Source organism: Lissotriton vulgaris, chromosome 9 (assembly GCF_964263255.1).
Source record: "Lissotriton vulgaris chromosome 9, aLisVul1.2, whole genome shotgun sequence".
Lineage (NCBI taxonomy): Eukaryota > Metazoa > Chordata > Amphibia > Caudata > Salamandridae > Lissotriton > Lissotriton vulgaris.
In genome coordinates, this window is record NC_141697.1 from 132,219,404 (window position 1) to 132,233,939 (window position 14,536).

At 43.3% G+C, this 14,536-nt stretch overlaps 1 protein-coding gene across 1 annotated transcript in view; it reads left to right on the forward strand.

Moving 5' to 3' along the window:
• The window catches only part of TTC9 (tetratricopeptide repeat domain 9), a 243,788-nt gene that overhangs the window by 38,482 nt on the left and 190,770 nt on the right, over nucleotides 1-14,536 (forward strand). The gene's annotated exons all lie outside the window — the stretch shown is intronic.

Consider the following 14,536-nt stretch of genomic DNA (forward strand, 5'->3'; position numbering starts at 1 on the left):
ATGAGCTATTTTTGAGAGCATCATTTCTGATGCAGTTTGCTTACGCAGTAAGTCACTGTAAGTAGTTTTTTTTTATCCTTGACATTTACAGTTTTAACTCTTTGCTCGCAGAAGAAGCACATACAATGCTGAACATGGGGATGTTTGATGTGGTAGGCTTAGTGGCATTTTTCTGCCTATCCTCTGTGTCCCGACCAATTATATTAAGTTTATCAAGATTAGTCAAGAAGCAGTGGTTCCTCTAGACCAGTGATACACAACATACGGCCCGGGGACCGCTTGCGGCCCACTGGGTTTAGTTGCTCAGCACTAATATTCAGAAAAAAATGTTAAATAAACAGGCAAGCATTTATTAACCTGCAAAAAAATGCTTATTTGCCTCCATACATAATCCCAGACCCCCTACCGCCACCCTGCTGGCATCAGTGCGGCCCTCGGTCACACCACAGACCGTACTTTGTGGCCCCTGGGCAAATGTTTGTGAGTACCCATGCTCTAGACAATGTTACATTGTGGTGGGGGGTGGGAGGAGGCTACATGGTTTGAGTAGCTGTGCGCTTATAAAAACATATACCCTCTCCTCCGCCCCACTTTTGACTAACATCCACCTCTTACTACCTCAGAGGCCTCAAATTTTTGTTTGTGCCTTCTCTTTGCCCCTCTCAGGCCCTCCGGTACAACGTTTGAAGTGTATGCGTTGCACAAGTAGTGTTTCATCATCGTTCTCCATATAGGGTACAGTACAGTCCAGTTTGAATGGCAGAAGAGGTATCAAGAATATTCGGTACCTTTCTTTATCAAGACCTTGATGAATTTGTCGAGAAGGCTAAGACATTTTCAAAAACAGTGGCAAAGGGCATCTTAAAATTGCATATTTTACGTGATTTTGTAAGTCATTAGAATTGACGAGCAGCTTCAAACCATGTCTAATGATAACAAATTCTCTTTGTTGTGATGGCGGTCACCAAGAGGTTACCCACATTGTCTTATAGATTGAGCTTGCCGCGATTACCTGGTCAACCTCCACTGAGATGTCTCTCATTGATACAAAACTAGTCCTTTACAGACTACTATGTCCATATGTAGATATTAACACATTTACCTCATTATGTATCTTCACTCCCTGGATATCATCTTATCATTGACTAGCACACTCTGCGTTAATCCTGAATTAGATAGGATCTGTTATGCTTGCACCATATGTTTCTATGCATATTGTTTCATCATTTAGGCTTGTTGTGATCTTTTTCCTTCCTCTACCACTAACTGTAAAGCTCTCTGATATCCTTCGGGATCTAGTTTGCGCTATATAAAACTTTATAAATAAATAAATAAATAAATAAATAAATTTGAAAAGCATAAAATGTTGAGAACCCTCAAACAAAAAATGTACTTTCGGAGAGATACACTCTCCTGTGTACATATACGTCTTTTAACCCCTTCGCTGCGGGGCTAATTTCCCCACAGCGCAGGGGGGAGGGGGGCCGCGCACGGCGCCGCTGTGCTCATGACGAGCCCAGGCTCGTCATGCAGCACGGTGCTCGTGTGCTGGTGACGAGCCTGGGCTCGTCATGACCACGCCCGCGCAATGGAACGCTCAGCACAGCGGGGAAATTAGCCCCGCGTGTGAGCGTTCCACGGCTCATGACGAGCCTAGGCTCGTCACCAGCACACGAGCACCCTTCCGAGCATCAGCACGGAAGGGGTTAAAACTCATAACCTTCCTAGTGGTATATCCTGAAAGCTCTGACAATTGCAGATTTTGAGCAGACTCCTGAGCAAGTCATACAATATTTTTGTATTTACCAATTTTTACAATCCGGAATTGCATGCGCAGTATAGTTCCTCATCATAGGAAATACCGTGCCTGTATACAATTACATTTTTTTCTACTAGTAAAATTATTTTCTCTGTGGAAAAACACCAAGTGTGATGGAAACCCCCTTTGGGAATCATGTCTCTGAATGTTTGGCATCTGGATTCGTTTCTGAACCTGTTCCTGAATTTAATTCGAGATAGTGCTAGGTCTACCCAGTTGTCATTCTTAAGGACATGAAGACGGAAACTGCTGTAAATTTCAAAATCTATTTATATGTATAACACCTTACTGTGAAAACTGCTTAGCAACAGATTTATATGAAAGAAACTAAACAGCTGATACCACAAATCCTGACATGTTAAAAGCAAGTTAAAGCATTGAAGACTGATTAGGGAATAATATAGATTAAAAACGGAATTAAATGTAGGAGAAATAAGTGCCAAAAGTAAGAAAAAGAAAATGAATGTAAGGGAGAATATATATACAGAAAATATAAATAACTGTTTGATGCAAACAAACTGGTTGATAAGATTTTGAATAACAGGTGGTGACATTTTACTTAAGAAACATACATGTATTATAAGTGAGATAGTGTTTGCCTTAGTACATCAAAGGTATTGTGTCTGAAAGGCCTGTATAGCCACTGGCTCTAGCCCAATGATGTACAGACAAAATAGTCTATATTTAAAGATCATATCTTGGAGTGCCCATGTGTGGAAAATGCCCAAAAAGAAAATTTAGGTCTGAATTTTTTTTTCTCAGGAGGTTTGTCGTCTCTCTTTCCCGGGTAGGTATGGTTACCTTACCTGCACCTGAGGACGGTGTCAGTAAATCGTTATACCTCCATAGTTTGGACATGTTCTTGAAAGTGGATGTAGGGGCAGTCATATATTTTGAAGGGAAGTATTTACATCAGGGCAACATTCTTATTATTTTTTGTTTCCTGCCTGTTTATATGACTGCAGTTTTTCACATGCTACCCTTACTGACGTACAGAGCATGCTTTTGTTACCCGTTTCCCATTTCCCATAAACCAAGTATATATAGTTTTCTTCTTGCACTCGTTTGTCACCTTCTCAGTTTGCTTCCTGGTAGTCATCCTCTCATTTCTGATTGTTTGTTTTCTCAGCCTTGTCTTAGTAAGTTTGGCTGAAAGGCGCAGTGAGCCTACCAGTTACATATCTTTTCAGTTACACATGTCTGTCCTGGCCTAATTGCTTAAGCGGTTGTTGTCCATGATGAATGAATGAATGAAAATAAACTTATATAGCGCAACTTAGCCCATCGGGCATCAAAGCGTAATGCTGAATGGCTGAATGGCAATCCAAAGAGTAAACCCAGACAAAACGAGCATTGGAAGTGTTAACACACAGGCAAGACTGATTGCCATTGCCAATGCTTGTTTTCCCAGAGCACTGGGCAGGCCCCTCACATGCAAATGATGTCCATGTAGATGGAGAGACTCAGGGAAGTGGCTGTTAGGGGCTGCTGTAGCAGTTTTGGGCATTACTGCTGTGGAAGAAGGGTACAGAAAAGCAGGACCAGGACTCTTCTATGCTGTGTCCTTCCCCAGGATGGCGATGAGAGTTGAGGGAGCCCTTGAACCGGCTAGCAGCAGCTCAGTGGCAGTCAGCAGAAAGAAACACCCATGAGAACCTCTTGACTGTCTTAGCTTAAATTATTTCTGCCTTCCATGCCCTATGTAAACTCGAGACCAACTTGCAATTACAATGTTATGAGCCCCCATTTATTGCTATTAAAAAACACAAAATAGTCCTTGTATATCTACACAGCAGCAGCTGCTCTGTTTGCAGCAGAGCAATTGACGAATCTACCAAGACTAAAACCAAGAAGCTCCTGTGGGTGGGTTAAACATAGATAGGATCGAAACACACCAATAAGAGCAAGGCAACTAAGATTGACACGGAAGCCTACGAATCTTGAGCCAAGTTTTGGTATTTGGAATATTGCATAAAATACTCTCTATGACAGACAGCTGGAACTACTTGTACTGAGACAGCTATTTGCGCCCACAGAAGCTTTACAAGAAATCAACACTTTAGGCAGTGCTTAATTTGCAAAAAATTAAGTTCAATGGCTCTTGTCGAGAGGCCACTGCCACCTGCACCTCACCATTGCCCCTGCCGGTGCTGCCAATAACCGCACCACCACAGCTGCTAACAATCACATTTCTCCAAGTGTGACAGTTCAGAATATTCTGTGCCCCTAAAGCTATATGAATGAATTGGGTGATAGGTACTAATAATTTTGAATATATTCTGAATTAATAAATACTTGTTGTTTTTCTCATCTCTAAATTAGTCAGACAATGCCACAATGTGGCAGACTGTCATAAGCACCAGTGTTTGCAATTAAGTGCTGGTACTGAGCACCGGAAACCACCAGCTCAAATTAAGCACTGACTTTAGGCTTTTGTCGTGGGGAAGCATCACTTGTACTTTATTTGTTATAGTAAAACTACTGGATGCAGAAAAGATCAGCATTGGCAAAGCCAGTGCTTATTTATTAAACATGTCCAAAGAGAAGTGGCTAGAGAGTGACGTTCACAGTGCTCCACCTAAAACGACACAGTACTGGGAATTATTGTCCCTTTATGGTATATGAAATTTACTGACTTACAAACTATGACATTGGCAGCAACAAGTACCACACCTATTCATCTTATAAACAACATAGGTATCTAAGCACTAATGTTCCATACAACCAATAAGTTCCCCTATGTGTGTAAGCTTGTTGCCCAGCTCCGTAAGTTGGCTATCAAACAACCTAACATCAGAAATGTTATAGTGAGACAGGGAGCAGCAATCAAAACATTTAGTCCAACAAGCAACATTTTGGAGATTATTCAAATCATGTTCATTTGAATACATTCTTTATTCATCACTTCTTCAAATACAGACAGCCATACAAGCAGCCAATATGTTTCGCTCACACTCGAGCTTCATCAGGGTTCACAATATATTCCACTATCATTGTTGCATCAAAGAGTAACCTCAAAATCTTAAACACAATAATGGATGTGTCCTCATGTTAATCTAAAACAGCAACCATCAAAATGCAGCGTTCGCAACACATATGCCGATCCTTAACGTTGAAAACAATGTCCACAAAACTGCCAGAGTTTACAGTAAGAGACATGAAAATGAGTTGTCGTACACAGCACCGGACTTCAGTGACTGCGGTTTTAGTTGAACATGTGTAGTTGCCCGGGTTCCAAATAAAAGTTTTTCGGACATTGTTTTCAATGTTTTTGGATAGACATGCGTATTGCGAGCCCTACATTTTGGCTGTTGCTGTTTTAGATAAACACGATAAACACAAGGACGCATCCATTGTTGTATGTAAGATTTTGAGGATACTCGTAGACGCAACACTGATAGTAGCATATATTGTGAACCCTGATGAAGGTAGAGTGTGAGCGAAACGTGTTTGCCGTTCATACGACCACATCTATTCATTCCTGGTTATCATGCCATGGGGGCAGCGCATGGGCAGCGATATAGACTCTTAAACTATTTTTTTAAGACATGTTCATTAGAAAGGCTCGGCCTGGTTAGTACTGGAGTGCTGGGTTCTCATTTTCTGAACATCTACTGAACTGCAACACAGTCCATTGTGTTTGCTTCCAGTTACATCCTCGAACGGGTAATGCTTGTTTAGCAGTGCTTTTTTGTTTCAGTTGGTATTTTGATTCCCCCAGTAGCAGTTCACTTGTTTTTCCAACTGCACATGAATAGTTCCGTATCCAAAAGCTCATATCTTCCAACCAGATCCAGTGGAAACCATTTGTAAGTGGTCAACTGGAAATTCCACCACCCGTCTGAATACACTTGGACCCAAAAGTCATTCAGAGCAGGGAATAAACTTGAAATGTAGAATCATATTTCAGAAAATGTTGGCCTTGTGAAGACACAGCACGCCTCTCACTGCCTTTGGGTTTGGGGTTATTTAAAGCCGCCTCTATAAAGAGTTTTAGGACGCCTTGCATTGAACTGGAAAACAAGTGGTTCTATTCTATACAATAATTATCTTGAAAACGACAGCCTTTAATTGCGATTGTACAGAGACTGAATGGGATTTTTGAAATATGTTTCTTGCAGCTGTTGTGGTTTCTGTGCATCGGCTCGTTTTGCTGCAGTCGACTTATCTTTCGTGCAATTACATTACGTTTCTATTTAATGTCTCGCGAATGCTGTTAGGCCGCTAATGCAAACGGCTGCCCGGGCGGGCGGGCTGACAGGCAGCACTTAGAGCCTCTTCTTGGAACCGCGAACAGCTTGTCAGCAGAAAGGCTCAGGGGACAGGAGAGAAAACCCAACGCAGACTTTGGACTAGGGGCGGGGAGGGGCCGAAGTTCACGTGGAAGTCCCGCCAGCAGAAGTGACGTGTTAATGGACAGGCTCTCTCTTCTTCTTTTATGAGAAATCTATTTCAGAACCCTGCCTCTTGGGTTTCGAGGCCCCGTGCTTTCATTTGACAATCCAATACCTTATGGAAGTAATGGTTTTAACTTACTTAAACTGAACCAGTCACACTAAGGCACGTGACAGCAGTGCGGTGTGCCAGAAGGGACAAGGACTGGAAAGCTGTTGTATTATTGACACAGAGTAAGGCCACGGCCTAGGGGCACGCGCCCAGTGGCATCCCACATGGGTTGAGCTAGTAAGGCTGTGGAAGAGCCGTGTTGGCATCACACTCTGTGCCACTCTTACTAGCACGTCTAAACCTTGCTGGAGGTAGTGGTCTTGACGGGATAGGAATCTACCGAGGAGGACGGGATAGGAATCTACCGAGGAGGTACCCTGCGCACGGAGATTCTTTACCTTTGCAGACCCATGTGTTTCTGGTTTCCCTGATCTGGCTCTCTAGGCAGTGGCGGCTGGTGTTTGGGAAAAGTGGTGTGGGGAGGGTGGGCAGTAACAAAACAAAACAAAATGTATCTGCTGCTCGCCGCTCTTCTGCTTGCTGCTCTTCTGCTCCTCAGGTCACAGGCTGAGGCTCCCATGCTGCCCTACGGCCAACCCATATGTTGCTCTTATGCTGGCAACACCCATGAGAGCAGCATCAGGATTGGGCAGAGCAGGCTGGTTTTGAGCTCCATTGGGGGCTGGTAGCCTGTACCTGCTGTTTTTCTCCACCCAGCAATGCAGCTGGGTTGGACTGATGTCGGTGCGCATGTCAGTTTTGCCGTCCTAAGACGGCTGGCCAAACCGACATGGGCAATGACAGCAGTGCCCAACACTCCTCCGCTTTCTCTTCCCTGCTGCTGTCGTCATGATGGCCCCGCCCCCGACTCGGGGTCTGCCCTGACGAAAACTGAAAGGATAATAAAAACTGTTTTATTGTCATTTTGTTTTTGGTCTTCCTCTGCGGGAAGGGGTGCGCCGCTCCTCATCCGCATCGGACGAGTCGCCGCTGCTGGCATTGAGTGGGAACTCAGCAGATTCAAGTTCTGCCAGTTATTCTTAACAGTTACGCATGCCCCAGTTTCCCAACTGTACTCCCCTGCGGTGGGTCTGGGACTCATAGCTTGGTGTGGCAGTGGGATCAGCAATGCTCTAGGTAGGGCTTTAAGTGGGGTGAAAAAAGTGTGGGGGTAGCAGCATAAAAGTGTTGTGGGGCTGTGTAATTAAGGGAGTGTCTTAAACGTGAAAACTAGATTTGTGTGATTCCCAGAGCGTGCCACCCAACCAGTATTTTGGTTTCTCTCTGCGCAGTCTGTTGTTGCATCCAGCTATATAGCACAACAGCTGCTGACCTACACCTAAAACCAGCCAGTCTGTGTCAGTGGTACTTAGCTGTTAAAGATAAATGAGTAACAACAGTGATTTTGTTGTAAGTAATTAATATTAAAAATGCTTCCTTTCTGAAATTTGTTGAGTCATAAATTAAACATTACAGAGTCTTTTGGAAGGAGTGATGTCTTCAGAGTATCTGAATGATTCCTCTTATGCTCAGTCAGATATGTAAACCCTTTTACCCTCCGCATTTTACCTTTCGCATCTCCACCATTTGTCTATCTTACACCTCATCTCTTTCCTCTTCAGCACCCTCCTTTTGCTGACTCCTGAACGCACTTCCTGAGATCTCACAGACCTAGAAGAGAAAAATAATTGTTGGTATTCTGCAGCTGGGTTGCTTGTTTTGGAGGAGCATGGCGGTGGTGAGATAAGAGCCCTCCATATAAGTCCTAATACTTCAGGTAGCCCATCTTTAGCAAGACAGTTCCGACTTTCACAGTGTTAATTAGTCAATGTGTACATATTTTCTGTCTTTTTAGGTCGAGCCTGGGCAGCGCATGCGCTGCTCTGCGAGGCATGCTGTATTCAGGTAGGGACTTGAAGCTCTGCCTACCATATTTTTCATTGGCTTGTGTCATTGTCCACTGTAAATTATGGCTGTTCATTGGTCAATAGGCTTAGTAGTCCCTCCTTGGTAACGGCTTGTCTCATTTTGTAACCTCCCATGGCGACACCCGCTGTTACATGTGTTGTTACTCAGTAGGCTTTAATTACAGCCTCCAAGCTTTGTCCTGCCTGACACACTCCCTCCGAAAGCTTTTTAGCATTTTTTATAGCACAGGCATTTGCAATGCAATAGGGCTCGCATTTGCGAGAGTTTAAGCTATTGGCATTGAAATGACAATGTCTTTTATTTATCTGTTTTAAAAACAGCACATAAATTAAAAGGCATTGTCATTTAGAATGCCAATAGCTCAAACTCTTGTAAATGCAAGACCTATTGCATTGCAAATGCTTGTTTTTCTTGATGCTAATGAATACTGCAAGATGTTGGAAGGCACATTTTTGTGTAGTTGGAGAGCGGAATGGGTGTGAGAGGCCCATAGCATGGGTCCTGCTACATAATAAAAGAAACTGATTTTATTATTGCTGTAGTGAAAGTGCTCGCTTCTGTGTTGCGGGCAGCTCGAGCCGAAGATGTCTGCATTTGCCTGGGCTATCTGCTAAGGTCTCATTTTTTGGAAGGTCCATGCCTCATTGGACAGCCTTGTGATCTGGGTGGTAGCAGTCTTGTCCCTCTGGCTCTCCAAAGATGGCAGGATGGGAAGCCACAGAGGATGTTAGTGACCTGTATGGGGGCAGGAAACATGTCGCAGCAGCAGAACTAGTGCCCTGGGGAGGCTGTGGTCGAGAGACCGCAAGCGGGACCACTAGCGGTAAAATAAAACAAAAAATCTGAAAAAAAATCACAAAGTAACGTAACTGCTGTTAAATAAAAAGTACACAATTAATGCCAATACAATACTCGTCGACTAAAAAATATGATGTCATTAAAAGGGAAATCTTTGGTCTGCTAGCTACAAAGACATTCCGCTTTCTGCACGAGTGAACATCATAATATTGGAAAAGAGTCCATCATTGGAGTATGGTATACAGAGAACCAGAGGACCAACACTGTGGCATTGATTATAATTTATAAAATGGTATCCATCAGGTTGTATTTGAGGATTTCTTTTTAATCAGGTGGTTTCTTTTGCAGATAAAGATCTAGTTTCTTCCATAGTTATTAAGTGCTGGTTGTAAGGGTCGTTAATTGGATAACAAAGTTGTCAACTCTGGTAACAAGCGGAGCCACGCCCACCAGGTGTGTACGGATATATTATAGATTGATTTCCATTGATCCCTTAGGTCAGGAGCAGATCTAACGGACGTTGCTCACTTTGATGATGTGAGGGTGATTTTTGAAGAGCATTTATGCCAACACAGGCCACCACGGGGATTAAGTTGATGTTAAAACTGACAATTTCTTTTGTGTGTCAGGTGAGTTCTAAAAAGAGGGTTTGTGTATGTTGCCACTTGGATATCATGTGTATGGAATCTCTCCCAGGTGTGTGATAATTCCAGAACGAGTCTGTTGTGAGGATTCCTAATTTATTAACTCTGGTACTAGTCCAATATGCTCTATGTCTGGTAAAGAACCTAGGGGTCGATTAAAATGCCGTCCGACATCCTGTCGTGGCAAGGGACCGTCCGCCATAATGGCGGAGGTCCGTGTGCCGAATTAGGATGCACCCACCACAGTGGCGGGTGCATCCCGCATTTTTAACATTCCGGCGGGCGGTGCTGAAAGCACCGCCCGCCGCAATGCTAAAAATGCATGTTGTGCGTTTCAAAGCACAACATGACAGGCACCGCGCGGTGCCTGCCATGTTGTACTTTGAAATGCAGGGGGGTACCATAGGTACCCCCATGTGCACCGCCCAACCCCCATCTTCACCCTGGGGGCCCGCAACGGGCCCCCAAAGCAAAGACCGTATACCTTTCCGAAAGGCATTCCCCAAAGCCCATCCTAATATGGCTGGCGGTGTCTGATAGACACACCCACCATATTGGACCTTTTTCGCCACGGTCGCAAGCCGACCACGGCGGAAAAGCGGCGGACGGTCTTCCCGTCCCCTGCGGACCCCCCAGCCATCCTAATGTGGCAGGGGGTCATTTCAGGGAGGATGGCAGACGGATTGCTACCGCCATCCTAATCAACCCCCAAGTTTGTGATGGGGCTGGTCGCTGGGATTATTTTGGACTGATATGTGGATAGCCAGATTTGTATTCAGTCCTTTTGATTGATTGGGAGAGTAGATATTAAGCCAGCTAAATCATTCCGTTTCATTTGGATTTTTACATTTAGTGAGAACGTCTTGGGGTAGAGAGGTTTATAGTTATTTAAAGCCACATGATCTTAAATGCTAGTTTTTCAGTAGATTTAGAAGAGGGTGATGGCAGTTGACCTATTTTGGTGATGACAGCCTCAGTTTCTGTAAGTTACAGAACTTGTAAGCATCCAATCTGTATTTAATTTGTGAATCCTAATATATTAAAAGAATATCAGGTTCAGATATGTTTTTGAATAATGCTATTCCATTTTTTAGCCAGTTCTCTCATTGTCGTGGAGATGCTTTTCTCTTTTGTTTCTGCCAAAGACTGATGGCAATGAAGTTCTCTCAAGTTTCTTGCTTCATTGCCTGAGGAAAGCGGGGTTATTTGCAGTAGCCATGTTACTGCCCTTCGGGGTGAATGTGCACTTTACAAATACACATGCTATGTTATGTGCTGTCCTGCACTAAATATACTCGTGAAAGATGTCTACTACCTCCTTTAGCCAGTTCCAATTAAAAGGAAAAAACACAAAGGGCAGAAAAAAAACTCCTTGGCAGTATTTGAAATTCTTGATTATAGATCATAGTAAATTCAGAGGTCAAAAAGTGAAATACTAAAACCATCCCGTATTGGGGTTGAGAAAGAGCCCAGAAAGATTCCAAATGGAATCCTGCCTACTTATATATACTGTAAGCAGGAAAGGACATCACAGGAAAAGTGGCTGACACCATCTTGGGTTGGGAACTCCAGGGTGCAAAAACACTGGAGGGGTTACCATCTTGGAAAGGCAGAGGTAAAAATCTAGTTATGCCTACTCTTCCAGGAAAATAAGATTTCCAAGAGAAGTGGCTGGCGAATGAAGAAGAATGCTGTGTCCTGTGTTTGACATCCTTTCCTCCACTATATCCTGCTATCATCTTTAGGATACTTCCAAATTGGATATGTTTTTGTTCGTACACTGCTTTTGTTTCCAGCCTCCTCAGAGTATCAATACTCTATTGTGTTATCTTTACAGTCACACTAATCGCAATTCCCTCAATGTAGCCTTCAATTATTCCCAGAGCATTTGGGATGATGAAGTTCAAACATTGTTTTCAGCAAAAAATTGGTTATTAAACTACTTTACGGTGTCTAGCAAGTCAGGTTGATTCAATAATGCATCAGACTTGGTTGTGGGTCTTAAACCTCACAATTTAAATGTCTTGGAGACGCTAGTGTTTGTTATTTACTGACTTCTTCTCCTGGATTTGGCGTGCTCCCTCACTCAAGATGTGCTCTGTTCATAAACCGCTTTAATATGGGTGCAAAAGAATGTAAACTTTATCACCTGGATTACCTTTCTCTTCACATCCTTAAGGTCTTAACTTGTGTGTCTGTCACCAATAGACAGGTTAAAATCACCCCCTCAGTATCATGTTGGCATCATGAGAACTTGCTTCCAGTGGCGGCTGGTATCTCCGGGGAGAAGATGGGGGGGCATGCAAATTATTATTAAAAAAATAATAAAACTTACCTAACGCAACGTCCTCGCTCCAGAGCTCTCCTTTGCAGGAACTAAAACCAGATGCTGGAAATCCCTTGCCCAATCCTGGCACTCCTCACATGCAGCATGTGAGTGACGCCCTGATTGGAGGCAGTGGCCTCCCTCTGCGCTCCACAGCACACTGGAAGCCTGCATTTACCCTCAACCCAACAGTCTTAAAACAGCTGGATTGAGAGGTTTAAAGTGCGCACGTGTGACTGGCCATCGCTAGACAGCCGGCCAAAAAGACATGCCCAGTGCATTAAGGAGCCCACCCTCCTCCCTGCCGCTGTCAGTCAGAAGCGGCCTCACCCCTGTCCTGGCGCTCCGCTCGGGACAGGAGGAAAAATAAAATGGTAATGAACTATAATTTTTTTCTTCTTTGGCGGGGGATTTTAAATGGGGTGGCGAGCCTCCGCTCCAGCGGAAGAGCCGCTCCTGCTTGCTACTTTATTCTTGAGGTCTTTATTCATTTTGAAACTGGCCTCGACTAGAGAACTAGAAACATCTCAAAACACGCAAATCAATCAATACAGAAATCAATTAACACAGTTCTAAAAAAAAAAAAAAAATCATTCAGCAAGTGCCAGTGGAGCATTTATTAAAGCCAAGGTGTCTTTACAGATTTACAGAGTTTACATTGTAACTACAGAACATGGGCCTCAAAAAACTTCGAGCTGCCAAAGCAAAAGGACAAATAAACAACAGATGTAACAAATCTTGATTCCCACTGTAACAACATGCACACACTCTTTTCAAGTCAGACCTTCATCCGATTAAACTACTTAGGTTTAGACTGAACTTCTGAAACGAAATGGAATGTCTGCACCCTGTGCACTACCTTTTTTAAATTTTTCAATTACATAAAACTTGTGTATTTCAAATTCAATAATTCCAAACAATAAATTTTAACCGTAATAAAACAGGGTTCTCAGTTAATTAACATTTTCTTTTTGATTCACAATGTAATATTTCCGAATACTGAATATTTTAAATGGTGAAGTGTTTTTTTTTATTGCAAGATCATGTGGAGCTCCATGCCTGCTAACTGTTCATTATGTGTTCGATCCCTCAAGGTGTCCAGTTGTTCAAAAGGGCAACTCTTTAAAACATATACGGAGTGGACAGGCTCAACCCCTATGGTGATTACGCTCTAACCTTATTCTATTGCATTGGTCTTCAAACTTTTTACCGCTACACCCCCGTCACCCCACACCACAGTGCAGCCTCTACATTTTTCATGATTATTTGATTAAGACTGGCATTTTTTAAAAATATGTCAAGACTTATTTAAACATTGCAGTTAAGTTCTGTTACTGTTTTACAGATGCAGACATGCCAACTCACACAGTGCTACCCTGTGACACACAATATCGGCTTCCATCACATGGTCAACCAGTGAGAAGCCAATTTCACACAGTGGCAGGGAAAACAAGCTGTAACCACCGTAAATAGTGGATTTCCAGCTCGTTTTTCGAGACTTTGAACTACCGACATCGGTTAAGGGGTGTGAAAACACCCGAGGACATCGGCACCATCCTCAGCAAGCTCTTTTTTTGTTTTTGTAGGAGGGGGCTTGAGGGCAGGGTGGGGTCAAAAGTATCTCAGAAGTACTTCTCGGCGCGAGGCCCTGCCCCCTCCTCACACAGTGAGATTTTTGTTAAAGGTAGCTTGCATGAAAATGCAATAAAATACATGCTTGCCAAACATACTAACATGTACACATATCCAAAGTTGGATTATTAGATATGGGGTGGGGATTTTGAAGATCATTTGGAATTCCTTCCCTTTTGACACCTTCCTAAATGGTAAAAGATGTTAGCGATGGCCCATCACAGAGCAGCTTACTGCCACTAATTATTTCTGCTGCAATCAAAGCGTGTTATCAGCATAATGCTTCTTTTGGCCAGAGCCTGGTGCCCTACCCCCCTCTGGGGTCACTTGAGGACCCCCCAAGTGGCCCGCCTCCAGTTTGAAGACCCCTGTTAAACTGGGTGTTTGGTGTGTCATTACACCTTGTTTTCCATTGGACTGCATGAAGGACTATATTACATCAGAAAAATACATTCAACCATCACAGTGCTTGTCACATTCAATTCTTTGTCTCCTATAAGCATTTATGTTGGAAAGTAATTATTTCTTCCCTTTTTTTTCTAGAAATGGCTAAGCCTATAGGACAGGCTTTAATGCGATAAACCACATTTGTGCATGCAACACATGCAAGAAGCATTTGTTCATGTTTACATGCTTTGGTATATTATGCACAAGCCTATTGGCTTTGCCATTGATTTTTTTCCAGGCTGCAGCGCTGTTCCTCTAGAGAAGATCATTTGTCCAAAATACCAGGGGGTTGGGTGGTGGTGAGAAGGTGCAGTGACATTGTGTGTCCATTGAACCCGATGATATCACAGGAAGTGACGTCCCATTACATTTGTTCCGGTATCATCATTGCGTAAACTCGTCTGCAGAGTGTCACATTGTTAGATCTGGGGGTCTCTAGTTGGCAATGGTATTCACCTTTGTACAAATTGGCACCCTTACTTCTAAGTCAGGATA